The sequence below is a fragment of the Hakea prostrata genome, chromosome 5 (genome assembly GCF_041222555.1).
Source record: "Hakea prostrata isolate BN-2017 chromosome 5, UWA_Hpros_2, whole genome shotgun sequence".
NCBI classification, from domain to species: Eukaryota; Viridiplantae; Streptophyta; class Magnoliopsida; order Proteales; family Proteaceae; genus Hakea; species Hakea prostrata.
The window spans coordinates 23532261-23552578 of NC_142604.1; the positions used below are offsets into that span (position 1 = coordinate 23532261).

Genomic DNA, 20318 nt, shown 5'->3' on the forward strand with positions numbered 1-20318 from the left:
TCATAGACGAGGAGCATTTCACTACTCCTATGGCGGAGTTTCTATACGAGCATTATTTCCATGATATACCGATCGAGCACAGACGATTGGTGGATGTGGATGATTTAGAGGTATTTCGCATCCGAGAGAGATTAGAGGCTATGGATTGGCTTCACTTATACACTACGGCACAGCCGATCTACCCGGATCTTATCAGATACTTCTATAGTAATCGACTTACCGTATAGAGGATGATCCGAGGGATGGTTCTAGGATTGTCATAGATTCCATGGTCGGAGGTAGAGAGATCAGTTTCACTACGAGGACACTGGCTCGCATCTTAGATGTACCGATCGTACGAGATTCCCGTTGGTGGATTCCTGCTGGTACAGATATCACAGAGGTGCTTCTTCCTTATGAGGTATACGAGGTGTGCATGACTCTATGGGATGACATTGACTGTTATATGCCCTGGTGTGGTACCACGATGCATCCTTCAGCTAGAGTTATCGCTTGCATCGTCGGGCGAAACATCCTTCCGAAGGCAGGGCATCATAGCAAAGTGTCGGCGATGGAGGCAATGATCATTTATAGTATGTATACTGGAGTACAAATCGATTTAGCATACATCATGCAAAATGTCATGATTGATCGGATCGAGTTTCCTGGGGATAGGAACTAGGCTTTCGGTCGACTCTTGACTCGTATCTTTGAGTACTTTGGTGTGGACATGGAGCATACACCTACGATTCAGGGTCGAGATTTAGGTGAGCCCATTTGTACATGGTTGATCAGGAAGATGGGGCTCCAGGATGCGGACAGATCAGAGGATGAGGATGATATCGATGATGTATCAGGAGATGACGACTCAGAGGATGATAGTACTGATGATGATGACGGTGGTAACGATGATGAGCATAGTGAGGATGATGATCAGGGTCATGATGAGGTTTCGAGGCATGAGGAGGTTCCCGCTCCACGATTTACTGAGGTCGGAGGCCCATCACACACGACTTCTGAGGCTCCAGATGTGGCTTCCCATCAGTCATCGATTTACTCTATTCTTGAGAGGATCGAGGCTCGGCAGGAGAGGATGGAGTTACACATGTGCACCCTCAGTGAGAGGTTTGCACGACTGGAAGAGGAGTTCAGATCTAGGAGGGATCAGACAGATCGCAGGAGTCGTTCACCTACATAGACATCACTAGGAATTTTCTTTTATGTCATTATGGATGTATTTCTCTTTTTCAGACTTGTAAAAATTTGCCTATGAAATCAATGAAGTTCAGTTGTTTTGTCTATATTATTGTGTCTTATTCATGAGTCAAGTTATGTTTCCATATTTTGGTTTCTAGTCCAGGTTATCTATTATTCACTTCTAAGAGCACTTGAGTCACTTTCGGATCTGTGACTCGGAATGTTCCGTCACCGTTTCTGTGGTCGGGGTTCCACTTGATCTTGGGCTCTGATACAAATTTGTCACATCCACCCAGCCGGTACCCCATTTGGAATACCCGGGATGTGATCCACAGTCCAAGGATCAATGATCTGAGGTCCATGCCTCCCACATACACGGTAACACAATCATGAACAGTAATAATCAATGGTAAAAACAATTAATACTAAATATCATGAATAAGATAAGACTAAATAAATCAGAGTGCGGAAGGCAATAACATTAAAGCATAATCATAAGGGTGAGAGAAGGTATGATAACCACTCTCTCAGAACAGCGGAAAAGAAGTGTGATAACGTCAAATACATGTCTAAGTGTCAAAAGATAATCTCAAAGATAAGTTAGTTACAAGACCAATGGTTCCACAAATACACCAGGGGAATGGGGCACTATGCTAGGGTTTCTTCTATACTAATGGTAGTCTCCTCAACAGCACTATGCTGGTGCGAATAATAATCCTCCTCGGCTCCAATATACGAATCCTCACCGACACCACTACCCGGAGGGTAGTATGTGGAATCATAGTCCGCCTCATAGGAGGTGCCATCATAATCTTCGGTACCTGGAATGTAATCTAAAACATTTGCACAAAAGGAATGAGTTCGAAGAACTCAGCAAGGAAGTTATTCCATAATTAGAAATCATACACATTCAGAACATATAATAATGCAATGTGATATGAAACATATGATGCAGATATGAGCCTAACTCTATGAATGCTGGTCTCTAAGGTAGACATGCTTTAAGTCATAGCACCGTACTTCTCTGGGTCGTCAGTCACTCTCCCATTTCCATATCTTGGGAATGCCCGGGGAAGATCGGTAAAGTCATCAAAACCATGGTAAGGGGAATCGGTCACCGCTCTCTCACATCACCATTTGGTCAAGTATTGGCGCATGTCACAGTAAAGCCTAGCCCAATGCAAGTCATCTACTCAGTCGGTCAAGTCAGATTCAGATACGTCCATTCCTCGCCCCCGGCGATCCTTTCCGGTATCCTTCACACTAGAGTGAGCGAAATCCCGGATTTCGGACTCATCAACCCTATTGGTCATCCACATATAGTAAACGGGAAGCTCTCACGTCCTCTCACGGATTGGTTACCGGTCTTGAGCGCCCGTGAGCCCAAGTCTATCCATATGCAACTCTACCAATAAATGGCCCCTTTCGGGTATCCGTAGCATGGTTTATGTCCCCTACCGGATTGGCTACCGGCCTAGAGCGCCCATCCAACCATACACTACCACGGGTTGTTCAGTCTCAATGCCCTTCCGATTCGGGTCTGACACGACAAGGATGAATCTAGCCACACAACTAGACACTCCTATGTATGTCATCCAATAACTCGGGAAAGTGTCGATAGGCACCATTGGAGAACATCCCATACTATTCCCTCCGATGCCCAAGGACAGAAGTGTCAGTAGGACACCCTCCAATCCCAAGTCATACGTAAGCAATCACACATCAAATCTCATCATTTCTCATGCATCCAATGCATATTCATAATAGTACTCAAATCATGATATTGAAACGAATCATTATAAACATAAGCAAATCAAAATGATAGAGTAACACAACAAATGTATAAAGATTTAAATGTTACTGTTCTAACACATATGTATCAGTATCATAATGATTGAAAGAAATTTAGGGATTTCATTCCTTGAATAAAGCATAGTTCAATATTTGATGACTTATATGTTTATGGATATAACCATCCTTACCTTGGATGAGTTGATGATGAATTGAGAATACCAAGAATAGTCCAATAGAAGTGTTAAGGCCCTAAACAAACATCAATAATAAGTTAGAAAAGAAGTCGGGAAGATCGGATGTCATTTGAGTCAAAACTGGCAAAGGTTGCTGTCAGCAACAACTTTGGTCGATGGTTTTGGTCGATGGTATCGACCAAAATGATCGACCAAAATAGTCCTCAGGCAGAATAGTGGATTTTGGTCCGAAATGAGTCTTCCGGTGTTCGGATCAATCTGAAACTTGGAGGCATACTTAACAACAGTAGTAGGACACTATAAATCAAGGAATTAACCCAATCCAATGGTCTAATTAAAAAGCCCCAATTTGAGCTATCAAGTTCAAGTGATAAACATCATGGCATGAGTTGGAATTGATTGCATTGATGAGGAATAGCATGCAATAGCTAGAGGAACTAATAGAAATTCGATTGGAATCATATGGCAATGTTAAACATGAACATAATACACTTTATAGCTCAGTTTGATATCAAATGGTATGATGTTAATAGGTAAATCATGGAATACATATGCTAGGCATGAGATATAAGCATTAGCATCAATGAATGGCTAAGGGAATCATGGATTGAGCATGAGTAGGCACTTGGAGTGGTGGTTGCAAGGTTGCAGCACCATTCCAAATGTCCCATCAGCAAGATGACAATAGAAAAGAGTAGAAAATGGTAGGGTAGAGAGTGGAATGAAGAGTCATACCTTAGTGTAGAAGATGAAGGCAAGAATCAATGATAAACTAAGTGTCTTTGATGAGATACCCTTCACACTAACCAAGGAGCTGCTTTGGGAAGCTCTCCCCACGTTCCCAGGTGAGAAAAATGATTGCAAAAGGCTCAAGGCTCGAGGTCATATTAAATAGAAAAGGAATATTCCATGGAATCATTAACTTGGCAGACTGGGACATTTTGGTCGATGCTTTTGGTCGATGGTATCGACCAAAATGATCGACCAAAATGTTTTCAGCAGAAAACTCAGGTTTAGAACAGCAACTTCAAGTAGGGATTTGAAAGGCTATACAAGGTCAAATTGAGTGAGGTTTTCTTCCACAATTCAATCAAGAAGTCTAGTTTCGGGGAATACCTTCGGATTGTGCACAGGAGGTCATTTGTTACATCAACCATATTAATCTTCTCCGATGCGCAGACTTTCCTTAAACACTGACAATGCATTTAAGCAAGGGGTATCATTGTCAATGTCCATGGGCTCGGTCTCCGAATCATGATCATCAATCAGGATGGTCCATAAATCTCTTCTTCCACTGCTTCGGGTCCTCGGACCTGAATACAACAGTGGATCCGGGTCAGGGTCAAGGTTAGAATAGGGCTGGATATTACATCTTCTCCAACTCAGACAAGGTTTCTAAGTATGGAATACTATCATCAATCTCCATGGGTTCAGAGTCAAACACCATGTCTTCCATTGAGATGGCCCATAGTTTCCTTTTACCTTGACATCGGGTTTTCGAACCTATAGACAACAGGGTTTCCGGGTTAGGGTTAGGGTTAGGGCTGGATTTCACATTCTCCCCCCTCCCTTAAACAAAATTTCGTCCTCGAAATTGAAAGCATACCTGGGCTTCCATAAAGATTTGGAAACTTCTCCTTCATGTCTTCTTCCTTCTCCCAAAAAGCTTCTTCAGGGGTGTGGTTCTTCCACCGAATCTTTACAAAAGGGATGGTACGCTTCCGCAACTATTTGTCCTTCTTATCTAGGATTTCGGCTAGCTCTTCATTGTAAGAAAGATCAGTACTAAGTCCTTCAGGTTCCCGCTGTAGTATGTGTTCCGGATTCTCTATGTATTGGCGAAGCATTAATACATGGAACACATTATTAACTCCAGTAAGAAACGGAGGCAAGGCCAAACGGTATGTAATAGATCCAACCTTCTCAAGAATTTCATAGGGTCCGATGAATCGATGTCACATCCTCCCAGCCGGTACCCTAACTGGCATACCCGAGAGTGTGATCCATAGCCCCGAAGATCAAATATCGAGGAAATCATCCTCCCACATATACAATAACATAATCATAAACAGGAAATAATCAAGGTTTAATATTATAAACAAAGGTTCAAAACAATAATGAATAATCAGTATAATCAGAGTGCGGAAAAGATACCAGACATCCAATGATATCAAAAAGAGTAAAGTGAGGTGGAAACTCACTCCACCAATATAGCGGAACGCAGTATGAAAGTCTAAAAGGAAATACAACTGAAACAAATGTATTAAGAAATAAACTAAGATCAAGCGTCTTCTAGTTTATAGATAATGTCTTCATAAGTATGGACTTCGTCAATCCAACTAATCTGTTCTAACTCTATGCTACCTTCAAATGTAGTACGCAGCTTGATTCGCCAGGGAATCATCAGAGTAATCTTGATCGTCGCCAGCACCTTGCATGTAATACGCTTCATCGGCTTGCGCTTCATTGTACTGCTCGTCATAATAATCTGTACCTGCAGGATAATCTAAACAAAGAATATACAAAAAGGAATGAGTTTCGAAGAAACTCAGTAAGGTAGTTAATCCATAACATCATAGATAACATGTGGCAAAACATAACATGATGCAATGCAGTATGAAACAGATAAAGTATGAATGCATCTAAACTCTATGTATGCTGGTCTCTATGGTAGACATGCTTTAAGTCATAGCACCGTACTTCTTTGGGTAGGTCACGCATACGGCTCCTGTTGGTAGTGGGTCCGTCATCCCTCAGGACAAACCATGGCAGGGGGTTAAGTCAACACACTCTCTCACAACCATTTGGCATAAGTACCGGCGCATGTCAGGGAAAAGCCTAGCCCAATGCAAGTCATCTAGTTAGTTACATCAACTCAGGTCCAGATACTTCCATTCCTCGCCCCGGGCGATCCTTTCCGGTATCCTTTCCACTAGAGTCATGGATATTACTCACCGGACTCATCAACCCTATTTGTGAGATCCCACCTATTCCCAACCTTGCTGTTGTACTAAATACATTTATACCATATGCATTGTTCAATTTATTCTCTGCTGTACGAATTGCCTAGTTTCGTTTGGTAGAAGTTTACCCCAAAGCTGATCTATTCTCTCCATGATTTCTCCTTGTGCCTTACATTCCCTTTGATAGGAGGATGATCTTAAATCATTCCCATGACTGATCCTTCTATCCCTGCTGTTCTAGAGTGGATCTCCATACACTCTATAACCTTGTGAATTCTCCACATTATGATTTCGAAGAGAAATCAAGTGTGATCTTCATGATTTGTTATTCCTTCTAATTCTTTCAAGACTTCAAGCTTTTCATCTCCTATTCTTCAATCAAAGAATTGTAATCTCTCTTGTGTTGTATTGATCTACTCTTGCTATGATTTATTCTTTGAGATTGAGATTATGAAGTAGATGTTGCATCCTTGCAACATATTGATCCTTGCAACCATCTCTTCTACAATCTCCTTTCATTCTTAAAGTTTTATGATCTTCATATTAATCTTCGCCATGATCCTTGTGAAATCTTCATGAAGCCATGATCATACTTTCGATTTGATTTCAAAGCATGTCAGATATATTCCTTGTCTCCTTACATAAGACTTATTGTTATTTGTTTTCCGTGGACTTTGGGAAAAGGAAGCCAAGATAATAAGAAAGTACCCTTGCCTTTTTGAAACCTAGTTCTCTCCCAATTTCGAGGACAAAATTATTTTAAGGGGGGGAGAATGTGAAATCCAGCCCAAACCTAGCCAGGGCACCCTATCTGTTTTGGGTAAAGAAGGGTTAGTTTAAATGTTGACTTTGAAGTTGGACCGTGATTTCAGTTTTGTTTAAATGTTGACTTGAAGTTTGACCGTGATTTCAGTTTTACTATCTTTGAAAATCTTAGGAAGCCATGTCAGACCTTTCTCTTAGGGTTGATCCAATGTCCCAAAATGAGGGATGATGTCTTCGTGGGCCATCTCAATAGAAGATATGGTGTTTGACCCAAAACCCATGGATATTGATGATGGTGTTTCCTTATGGAAACTTTAATTGATTTGGTATTGAACTACTCACTAGTGAAAAAGAACTTGGTTGATGGACCTAAAGCTTAGTTGGACCTGGTTTGAAGATATCCCTCCATACTAGGTAAGTAGTATGATGTGTTGAAAGAAGCCCATCCAAAAATATTGAAGTTAGGCCCATTAAATCCCTATTTTTGAACAAGCTGTCTAGGCAGTGGCATTTTGGTAATTTTCTGTTTTAAAGATTTTTAAAAGCTTTATTTCTTTTAATTTCGTGGTAAACATTCCCACTAGGTTTCTAACTCTCTATGGAACGTGGAAAGGACCTTAGATCTTCCTCTTTGCCAACCAATCAATCAGCAGGGTCAATTTGGTCAGTTTGGTGAAATCCTAGTAATTCTTGGACTCTTTGTGCTATTTAAAAGGGGGAACTCCATGTTTTTCACTCTCAATCTGTTCTAAGCCTTTGGAGAACGTGGGAAGAGCCCTAGATCCTCTCCTTCGAAGCCAAGGAAGACCCTCAAGCATTTGTTCAAATTTCTTCATCGGTTTCTCTTCTAAAAGGTTAATATTCAATTCGCTTCTTCTTTAATTCATTCTTTCTTCTCTACTTCTGATATTCTGATTATGAGAAGCGTATTACACTGCTGTAATGACCTCTTCTCTAATTCTTTTAGCCTTAGAGTGAATTCCCCAATTCACTCTATGTTCTTGAAGCCATATGGCGATGATTCTTGAATTTGACTCCACCAAAACCTTGATGATACTTTCCCTGAATTTTCTACCTATCTTTATGATTGTGGGGAAGGTCTCATACTATTACCATGACCTTCCCTTGTGTCCTCATGATTGAGGAGTTGATCCTTGTTTTTCCTTGGAACAATTGGCAACCCTTCTATTTTCTATTAATTCATTGGATCCTCCCCAAGACTTTCTTTATTATGATTTCTTTATCTTTATTCCCTAGGGTGAATCTTTATTCTCCCTAGTCTTCCCATGGGATATTAGGATTTCTTTCCTTTGAATTTATTTACATTCTTTCCTCTCATTGGTAGACCCTTCCTAATTCCATTCTTGATTTTGAAATATTAATGAGATGTTCCTTTATCTATCTTGGGTTGTTTTTGTAAGAGTTAATTATGGGTAACTCTCATGGGAGGTAACCAACTCTTATGAGAGGTAATCATATCTGAGACCCTAATGTTCTTTTATCTGTTGGAAACTTCCCAACACCTTTTTAGATTGTGCATTCTTTATTTCTCTTTCCCTAGGGTGAATCTTGATTACCCCTAGCCTTTCCATGAGGGCCATCAGTTTTGTTCTGAATCTATGCACCGAAGAGGAGTGAATTATTTGAAATACCTAATGAACTCCTGTGCTCAATCCGATTATATTTCCCGAAACTAGACTCCTTAATGGACTTCCAGGAGAAAACCCCACTCAATTTGACCCTGTATAGCCCTCTGAATCCCTGTTTGAACCTTTGTTGTCTGATTGGTCGATTCATTGGTCGATTGGACCAACAGATCAATCAATCGACCAATGGTGTCTGAATTTACCAATTTGGTTCTGTCTCTTCTATTTAAGTCTAATCTTGGGAATACTCCTCCTCCTATGCCTCCTAAGCCTCTGGAATGAGTTAGAACCCTAATCTAATCAATTCCCTTGCATTCCTTGGTGATCTCTCACAAGACTTGAAGTAATCTTCTTCCTCTTGCATCAAAGGTATGTCTACTCTCTTTTCTTTCTTCCCATCTCTGATTTTCTTTCTTTAATCTGTTCTTGGCTGAGATCAGGAAGAAGATGATGCACTCTTGCAACCATCCACTCCATGATCTTATCTTGTTCCTTGAGATCTATGATCATCATCATGATCTCAACCCCAGCCAGTTGAATTGTTGAAACCCTAACCTTGTGTGGTCATCCATAGAACCTTTGGTAACCTCCCATGTGAGGGTAACCTCTTGGGTAAAAGTTATGTGAACCTAAACTTTATCATTGAATGATTCTTCTTGTTATTTTTGACTAACAATTTACTTCCCTTCATCCGGTGCTCTCAACCTTTTCATGGGAGCCAAAAAAGGGTGAAACCCTAACTTCTTGGATCAAACCAAGAACCCTTTGTTTGATCTTGTTAACCTCCAATCAATGTGTTTTCTTTACTAGAATCATAACCTATCATCCTCTAGTTCATTATCCTTGATCCATACTATATTCCCTTCATGATCTATGTTAACCCTAGTTTCTTGGGTCAAATCAAGAACCCATATTTTTACCATGACTTGATGATTTTATCTTCCCATATGATTCTAATACATCCTAGGAAGTTCCCCTTCGAATTTCGGATCAATCCGACTTCAAACGAAGAAGTTATGGCCAAAACAGTTTTCACTATCCCGTACTGACTTGATTGGTCGACTGATTGGTCACTGGGTCAGTAGACCAATCAATCGACCAATGAAGACAGTAGCTTCAATTTTCGCTCGATTTGATTCGTTTTCTCTCTGATCTTTTAGGTATCTTTCCTAATGTTGTATCTATGCTTCTTAGGGGTTTATTTGCCATGTTTGGTGTCTCTCTCTTTGATCTTTGGATTATCTTCGGCGATAATCAAGGTAAGGACAGTTGATTCCTTAACTACATAGATTGCTTGTTCTCTGGTTTCTACTTTATGAAACTATGAGATTACCTACTGTTATTGTATTTTAATTTTGATCTCCTACTGTGGGAACAGTAGCACTTATTTATATCATCTTTTCATTGTTTATGTTATATGAATTACTTATTACTGCTTAATCTGCTGTTGCTTTTACATTCTCTTTTATATGATGAACTATTGGTTGTGTATGTCATGACTAATCTGAGAATGTGTTTGCTTAAGTTTGGTTTGGGATTGGGAAGTGTCCTTTTGACACTTCTGTCCTTGGACATTATTGGAAATAGTATGGGATGTTTCCGGGGTTGCCCATCGACGCTTTCCCGAATCATTGGTTGTCATACCTAGGGATGTCTAGCAGTGTTTGGCTAGGTTTTACCCTTGTTATATCAGACCCGATTCGGAAGGGCATTGAGACCGAACGACCCGTGGTAGCAATGGGGATTCACGGGCGCTCAAGACCGGTGAAATGATCCGTGAGGGGATGGGAATCACATTGTGGGGGCCATTTATTGGAGGGTTGCATATGGCTAGACTTGGGCTCATGGGCGCTCAAGACCGGTGAAATGATCCGTGAGGGGACATGAGAGCTTCCCGTTTACCATATGTGGATAACCAATAGGGTTGATGAGTCCGTATTTGAGAGAGTCGGATACGCTGACTCTAGTGGAAAGGATACCGGAAAGGATCCCGAGAGGGGAGGAATGGAAGTATCTGGACCTGACTTGATGTAACTGACTAGATGACTTGCATTGGGCTAGGCTTTTCCTTGACATGCGCCGGTACTTATGCCAAATGGTTGTGAGAGAGTGTGTTGACTTAACCCCTTACCATGGTTTGTCCGAGAGGGATGCAGGACCCATTACCAACCGGCTGCCCAAGATATCTTAAATGGTTGAGGGAATCCAAGATATCTTAAATGGTTGAGGATGTGAGCGGACTTTCCCAGAGAAGTACGGTGCTATGACTTAAAGCATGTCTGCCATAGAGACCAGCATACTTAGAGTTTAGATGCATACATACATTGTTTGTTTCATATTGCATTGCATCTTGTTATGGTTTGCTTCCATGTTATTTATGTTGTTATGGATTAACTTGCCTTATTGAGTTTCTTTCGAAACTCATTCCTTTTTTTGTACAATTTGTTGTTAGACTTCTCTACAGGTTTGGATTTCTTTGACGGTACGTATGAGGAAGCACAAGGTGAAGAAGATGAAGACTGAAGAGCAAGAAGAAATGACTGAAGATGTGGATTAGATTTCTTTTGTTTCTTCTAGACTTATCTTTTACTTTATTTGTATTAGCTTAGAGCTTTATTTAGATTTCGATCTACCTTCTGCATGTGTTTGTAGGGTATATTTCCGCTATATTCTATAGTTGTCTTTTGATTTGGTATCTTGTTATTCCGCCACCTGATATTTTATAGTGATCCTTCTGAGATCATTTCTTGACTTTTATTATAAATTACTTGAACATTATGGTTTGTTCTTGCTTTTGATTATGTTATTGTGCGAAATGGATATGATCGTTCCTAAACTTGATCTTTTGGGCTGTGGATCACACTCTCGGGTATGCCAGATAGGGTACCGGCTGGGAGGATGTGACACTATTGGTTATCCACATATGGTAAACGGGAAGCTCTCATGTCCTCTCACGGATATAACTCACCGGTCTCGAGTGCCCATGAGCCCAAGTCCAGCCATATGCAACCCTCCAATAAATGGCCCCCACAATGTGATTCCCGTTCTCTCACGGATATAACTCACCGGTCTTGAGTGCCCGTGAATCCCCATTGCTACCACGGGTCGTTCGGTCTCAATACCCTTCCGAATCGGGTCTAATATAACAAGGGTATATCCTAGCCAAACACTGCTAGACATCCCTAGGTATGACAACCAATGATTCGGGAAAGCGTCGATGGGCATCTTAGAAGAACATCCCATACTATTCCCTCCGATGTCCAAGGACAGAAGCATCAAAAGGATACTCCCCAATCCCAAACCAAACTTAAGCAAACACATTCTCTGAACAGTCATGACATACACAACCAGCAGTTCATATACAAGAGAATGTAAAAGCAAAAATCAGATTAGGCAATAATAAGTAATTCATATATCATGAATAATAAAAAGACAATATAAACCAATGCTACTGTTCCCACAGTAGGAGATCAGAATTAAAGTACAACAACAGTAGGTAATCTCATAGTTTCATAAAGTAGAAACTAGAGAACAAGCAATCTATGTAGTTAAGGAATTAACTGTCCTTACCTTCTAACTTGGATAGGATCTTAAAGAATCAAGTATGATCTTGACTAAACCTGAGAAGACAGTCCTAAACAAGTGCATACAACATGTTAGGAAAGATGCATAAAGGAAAAGATCATAAATCAATCGAAACAAACCAAGAATGAGGTTGCTGTACTCATTGGTCGATTGATTGGTCTGCTTGACCAGTCAACCAATGAGTCGACCAATGGAGACAGTGGCCTACAAGAATCCGAATTTTGAGAATCAAGAACCGAATTTGATGGTTCAAAAGGGTACAAATCAGAGGGAAATTATCATGGTAGTATTCTAGGGTATAGAGGATATCAATTCATAAATCAAATCAAGTTCCCAAGTTGTAACCTAGGAACAAAAAGGTTAACCTACTAGGTTAAACATAGATTATGAGGGAAAAATATTATAATCAAAGATAAAAGAACTAGGATATGAAGATTACAGATATAGTAAGAAAACACATTGATTGGGTTACCATGATCAATTAAGGGGTTCTTGGTTTGATTCCAGAAAATTAGGGTTTCACCCTTTTTGGTTCCCCCGGAAAATAATTGAGAGCTCTGGATGAGAGGAGATAAATTGTTCACTATCAAAACAAGAAAAATATAGATGGTTAAGTTTAGGTTAACACAATGTCACCCAAGAGGTTTCCCTTCACAAGGGAGGTTACCAAAAGTTCTCCAGATGATCACACAGGTTAGGGTTTCAAAGGATTAGGGTTAGGTTTTCGAAGATTCCACTGGCTGAGGTTAAGATCATGATGATGATCATGGATCTTAAAGAACATGATGAGATCATGGAATAGATGGTTGCAAGAGTGCATCATCTTCTTCCTGATCTCAACGAAGAACAGAATTAAAGAAAGAAAATCAGAGATAGAAGAAAGAGTGAGTGAAATCATACCTTTGCTGTAAGAGGATGAAGAATTCTTCAAGTCTTTGTGAGAGATCACCAAAGAATGCAAGGAATGGGTTAGATTAGGGTTCTAACTCGTTCCAGAGGCTTAGGAGGCAGATGAGGCGGAGTATTCCCGAGATTAGACTTAAATAGAAGAGACAGGATTCAAATTTTAAAAATAGAATCAATTGGTCGATTGGTCCAATCGACCAATGAGTCGACCAATCAAGACAGCAACTTCAAAATGTGGATTTGAAGGCTCAGATCAAGTCCAAACATCAAGGGGTTTTGCACACACCTAGAGTGACATACCTAGGAGTTAGAAATGCCTTTGAATCAATACAGAGACCACTCCAAGACCATCAACTAATCCAATCTTCATCAGGGTGCAGTTTCCACCATTGGAACACTGGCATCAACACTCATGGATTCCAATCCAGCCATCAAGTCTTCAACAGAAATGGCCCAAAGATGACTTCTTGCCTTACTTCTGGTCACTGGACCTACAATTACCAAAGTTTCCGGATTAGGGTCAGGGCTGGGTTTCACACCCCTCCCTTAAAGAAATTTCGTCTCGAAATTGAAAGCGTACCTGTGCTTCCAAAGAGGTGAGGAAACTTCTCCTTCATATCTTCTTCCTTCTCCCAAGAAGCTTCTTCAGGGGTATGGTCCTTCCAACGAATCTTTCCCAAAGGGATGGTGCGATTCCGCTATTGCTTGTCTTTCTTATCCAAAATTTCTGCTGGCTCTTCATCATAGGTAAGATCAGCACTAAGTCCTTCAGGTGCTTGCTGTAAGACATGTTCCGGATTTTCAATATATTTTCGGAGCATCGAAACGTGGAACACATTATGCACAGCAACAATAGCCGGAGGTAATGCCAATCGATAAGCAACGGGTCCAACCTTTTCCAAATCTCAAAAGGTCCAATGAAACGAGGGCTAAGCTTTCCTTTAACATTAAATCTCATCACACCCTTCATTGGTGAAACCTTCAAGAAAACTTTCTCTCCAACTTGAAATTCCAGATCAGTCCTTCTCTTGTCAGCATAGGATTTCTGTTTTGACTGAGCAGACTTAATCCTTTCTCTTATCATATCCACCATTGCGCTTGTAGCTTCAATCATCTCAGGACCTAAGACTTTTCTTTCACCTGTCTCAGTCCAATACAATGGTGTTCTACAAGTGCAACCATACAAAGCCTTAAACGGAGCCATGCCTATCGTTGCTTGATAACTGTTATTATAGGCAAACTCAACCAAAGCTAAGTGTTCATCCCAATTTCCACCCATATCCACCACGCAAGATCTGAGCATGTCTTCCAAAGTCTGAATTGTCCGCTCAAATTGTCCATGTAACTATAGATGATGAGCTGTACTCAAGTTCAATTGGGTTCCCAAGGCCTTCTGTAAACTATTCCAAAACCTTGAGGTGAACCTAGGATCACGATCGGACACAATACTCATTGGTACACCATGTAGACGAACCACATTATCCACATAAAGTCTAGCTAGCTTATCCAAAGTATGAGTGATCTTCATAGGAATGAAATGGGCTGATTTGGTCAACCTATCAACAATCACCCACACAGTGTCATTGCCTTTACTTGTCCGAGGCAAGCTAGTCACGAAGTCCATAGAGATATCTTCCCACTTCCAACTAGGAACAGGAAGGGGCTGAAGCAATCTAGATGGAGGTTGATGAATGGCTTTCACACGCTGGCAAGTCTCACATTTGGCAACAAAATCATCAACATCGGCCTTCAAACCAATCCACCAAAAATGTTCCTTCAAGTCCTTGTACATCTTGGTGCTTCCAGGGTGTACATTAAAGATTGATTGGTGTGCTTCCTTCAATATTTCCTTCTTAAGATCTTCATTTGCTGGCACACACAATCTACCTCTAAACAATAAAGCACCATCCAAAGATATACCAAAGTCGGGATCCGACTCAGGATTCGAAGAAATCTTCTCAACTTTGTCCTTAAGTTCTGGATCAGAACTCTGCAAAGCAACAATCTTATCTCTAAGACCAGACCTTGCCGTCATAGCAGAAAGAACAACATCTGAATTCTCAGGAATAACTTCCAAATCGGAACTCTCAATAGAAGACAACAAGGGTAGACTCAAAGCATTCAAATCCAAAGCCTTCTTCTGAATCTTCCTACTAAGAGCATCAGCAACAACGTTTGCCTTACCATGGTGATACTGAATATCACAATCATAATCAGAGACTAGTTCCAACCATCTTCTTTGCCTCATGTTTAACTCTTTCTGGGTAAAGAAGTATTTCAAACTCTTATGATCTGTGAATATGGCAATTTTCTCACCATAGAGGTAATGTCTCCAAATCTTCAAAGCAAAAACAACAATGGCAAGCTCTAAATCATGAGTGGGGTAATTCCGCTCATAATCCTTCAATTGTAGAGAGGCATAGGCTACAACCATACCATGCTGCATCAGTACACAACCTAAACCAATCTTCGACGCATCAGTATAGACTGTCATACCGCCAGAACTATCAGGTATAGTCAAAACCGGGGCACTTGTCAGTCTATCCTTCAATTCTTGGAAATTCTTCTCACAAGCGTCAGACCACACAAACTTCTCTTCTTTCCGGGTTAACTTAGTCATAGGAGCAGCTAACCGAGAAAAGTTCTCAATAAACCTTCTGTAGTAACCTACCAGACCAAGGAAACTTCTTATTTCCGTTACAGTCTTCGGTCTTTCCCAATCAGCAACTGCTTGGACTTTTTCAGGATCAACACGAATACCTTCAGCAGAAACCACATGGCCGAGGAATACTACCCTCTTGAGCCAGAAATCACACTTGCTAAACTTAGCATAAAGTTTTTTTTCTCGTAGTCTTTGCAAAGTGAAATCTAGATGCCTTTCATGCTCTTCTTCACTTTTCGAATAAATCAGAATATCATCAATGAAGACAATCACAAACTCATCGAGCACATCATGAAAGACTCGGTTCATGAGGTCCATGAACACAGCAGGAGCATTAGTCAATCCAAAAGGCATGACTCGGAATTCATAATGGTCGTACCTTGTTCGGAAAGCTGTCTTGAAGATATCACTTGACTTCACTTTCAACTGGTGATATCCAAACCTTAAGTCAATCTTTGAGAACACAGCTGCACCCTTCAATTGATCAAAGAGATCGTCAATCCGGGGCAGCGGGTACCTATTCTTGATAGTTAGCTTATTCAACTCACGGTAATCAATGCACAGACGCATACTACCATCCTTCTTTTTGACGAACAAGACCGGAGCTCCCCAAGGTGACACACTAGGTTGTATGAAACCTCTTTCAATGAGCTCATTTAATTGGTTTTGCAACTCTTTTAACTAAGTAGGAGCCATCCTATACGGAGCCTTAGATATCAGAGTGGCACTAGGGACGAGATCAATAGAAAACTCAACATCCCTATCTGGAGGCACTCCCGATAGATCATCAGGGAAGACATCAACAAAGTCACAGACAACCTTGACTTCATCAACTCTTTTCTCCACTTTGCTCTTGCCTTCAAAAGAAGCATCATCCACTATGGTTTAGATTTGCATCAGTGCGGACAATATCCTTTTACAAACCCTTTTTTTCTCACCTTGAAATTCAAAAACTGAACCTACGCAAGTATGGAACTGAATCTTTCTCGAGGAGCAAAGAATTACAGCTTTGTGGGCTGTTAACCAGTCAATTCCCAAAATAACATCAAAGTCTTTCATATCAAGAAGTACCAAATTGGCTTCCAAGTTCATCTTACCAACCAACATAGGACATTTAACTAATCCTTTATCTAGTTTCACAATAGGATCAGTAGGTGTACTAATCAATAAACAACTAGACAATTTCTCAGGGATTAGGTCAGTCTTCTTAATGAATGCAGATGATATAAACGAATGAGATGCACCTGTATCAAATAAAACAAATGCAGGAAAAGAAGCGACTGACAATGTACCTGTGATCACATCATGGCTTCCATCTTGCTCAGTACTAGAGATACTGAACACTCTACCAGAGGGAGGTGCAGGAGCACTCTTCACCACTGGGGTAGGCTGCTGGACAGGCTTCTTCGGACATTCGCGAGCAAAATGATCGGACTGCTTACAGGAGAAGCAAACAGAATTGCTCGGTCCTACCGGAGTAGCTGCAACAGGAGGCTTAGGATTCGAATTCACTGGCCTAGCACTTGCATTCACTGGTGGTCGATTCCCGCCATACTCAAACTGACCAGGCTGTCAAAAACTAGGGCTTTGACCTATACTCCTAGGCTGAAAAGCAGGAGTGGGATAGGGTGTAGGTCTCATAAAGTGCCGATCATTACAATCCACCAAACCAGGGTTTCTAGACTGCCAAGGCCTTTGAACGCGAGCATTCTCCTTTTCATTTTCTTCCAACTTCTTCGAGTTCTGCACCACTTGGGCATAGCTCACTATAGGCTGGACAGTGAGATAGCCTTTAATGGCAGGGCGCAATCCCTTAAAGAACTTCTTCGCCTTAGCAATATCAGGCTTTAGAGAATCAGGTGCAAAGAAATGAAGTTCCTCAAACTTCTGTTGGTACTCTAACACAGACAAGGATCCTTGTGCGAGAACCATGAACTCAGATTCCTTCACATCCTTCATCGCCTCAGGGAAATAATTCATGCAAAAAGCCTCTTTGAACAAATCCCAAGTTACAACACCTGCATGCAAACCTTCCAAAACAGGCCGAGTGGAAGTCCACCAAGCATCGGCTTCATGCTGCAACTTCGTTCCAGCAAACAAAATCTTTTGAGCTTCGGAGCATTGCAGATGACGAAAAGCCTTTTCCAACTCACGAATCCACTTGTTAGGGAACAAGAGATCCTTGGTAACACCAGTAAAACTGGGCACTTGCATCTTCAGAAAACTCTCCATCAGGCGAGTATGAGGAGTTCCAACAAGGCCACCAGCATTCAGAACTGCGGCATGAGGATTTACATTAACACCATCACGAGTCTCATTATGCAGTGTCATGAAACCCGTCAACATCTGATTAAATTGGGCTGCTTGTTGTTGCATCATATTGCCCATGATGTTGGCAATATCATGAAAGCTTCCGACATTCGAGGCACCTGGTATGTCATGGGTACCTTGGTCACCAGTCTGCTGATCATGACCACCTTCAGGTATCTCACCACGACCACTGGATTCGCCACGCCCACTTCTCAAAGTAACCATCCTGCAAGAACCGAAAACGTCAAAATACCAAATTTCGAAGTTTCAATATAATCAACATGTCCAAATGATTTGAAAATTTTAAATCATGCTCAAATACATCCATTTAGTCATCCAACAACAATTCATAGGACAAAAATCACATTTTCCAACATTTCAACCAAAAATGGAGTTACTGGGTCCATTGGTCGGTTGATTGATCGATTGACCCAATCGACCAATGAGTCGACCAATGCTCACAGAATACGAAAATTCGCATTATAAGCTTCATTTTCACATCCAAACTTCATTTTAACTTCTTCTACAAGTGAGTGAGCCATGGGGAAACATCTTATAAGGTTCTTCCAAGCATCCTTGGGTGATTCAAGTGCTTCAACAACAACACCACAACTCACATTCATCAAACACAAGGTAAACCTAACATTTTCTCTTTCACTTTCATCTTCTCATGCTTGCATTTCAATCAAATCCATGTTTTACTTGTATCCATTGTTAGAAATCATGTTTAGGAATACTTAGAAACATATTCCCTAGGTTTTTAAACACAATGCCATGCATAGACAACAAGTTCTAACACCTTCTTGCACTTCTCGCAAGGTTTTCGTACCGAAATCGTTAACTTTAGAAAAATTTCGTTTTCTCACAAACCGCATGGAGTTTTCACATGAAATCAATTGCTACATGCTCAAAATGATAATGTAAATATGTCCATATAGTTTAATTTAACCAATTTCAACTTTTCAAAAATCCAATTTTGACCTAGAATGAAAAATCCCCAAATTCCTTCTTGCTGAATTTTTCGCTTTAGATCAAGTTTTCGATCGAATTTCATCAAATAAATTTCATAGACATGCAATTCCAAGTATTATGCACATGCTAGTATCTTCAAATCAAATTTTCCCCAAATTTGAAATTTTCCGAAAAATTACGAAAATACCCTTTTGGCTTAATTCTTGAAATAGTACTTAACCAACAATGTCATTGTCTCTTCCACAGATATTCACTATGTTGAGAGGAGTACGCGGACAAGGTAGAGGTTGCAAGGTAGGGGCACTTAGAGGTAGAAGTCAGGTTCCTTCAGAGCCTAGACAGTATGTCCGGAGGCCAGAGAGCTTCGACACTCCGCAGGCCGAGTTCCTTTATGAGGCCTACTTCAGCTACTGCCAGATCGAGCTAGGATGTCTATTACACCTTCGCCAGCTCTGAGTCTTTAGGATATAGCAGAGGTTCGACACCTTGCAGTGGACTCATCTCTTCACAGAGGATTTGCCTGTATATCCTGAGCTAGTGAGGTTGTTCTTCAGCAACCTTACTAACACCGAGGAGGCTACAGGTCCAAGGCATCCACTTAGACTTGTCCTCAGGAGCAGGGTCTTCCAGACTCAGATTCGCTTTTCCACCAGATCACTAGCCGAGATCTTGCGGGTCCCTCACTACCCAGATCAGCGCGTATGGATACCTGCAGGAGCAGATATAGATAGTTACTTGATGCCATACGAGTTGCGCGAGATATGCAACACACTGTGGGACAGTCGCCGGTGCTTCACTCCTAGGAACAGCGGACAGATGACAGATTCTGCACGAGTTATCGGTCGCATCGTCGGTCAAAACATCATGCCGAAGGCTGGACATCACCATAGGGTCACAGTGATGGAGGCCATAGTCATCTACCGGATCTACATGGGCTTCGAGATCGACCTTTCCTACATCATACAACAGGTCATGCTGGATATGGTTCTGCGGCCTAGCATGCGGAATCGTTGTTATGGGAGGTTACTGACTTTGATCCTCAGGCATTTCGGGGTCAGATTCGAGGATACACCAGTGGACACTGGTCCACGAGGATACGTCATGGGGACTAGGATGGTACGTCAGATGGGGCTGACACAGACAGTGAGATCTCCTGGTCTAGAGGGTGAGGAGGATGATGAAACAGAGGATGAGCAGGAGTCAGAGGATGGTGGAGAGGATATCGGTCCTGACAGTGATGATGATCAGGCCGGAGATGATATTGAGATGCACGAGATTGTGCCGGAGCATCACGATTTCCCTTCCTCACACTTCGAGACAGGTGGTCCTTCTCATGCGGTTCCAG

General features: G+C 41.2%; 1 pseudogene; it reads right to left on the bottom strand.

Annotated features, from left to right (window-relative positions):
- Window positions 1–20318, bottom strand: part of LOC149015727 (uncharacterized) — a 52231-nt pseudogene that overhangs the window by 21345 nt on the left and 10568 nt on the right.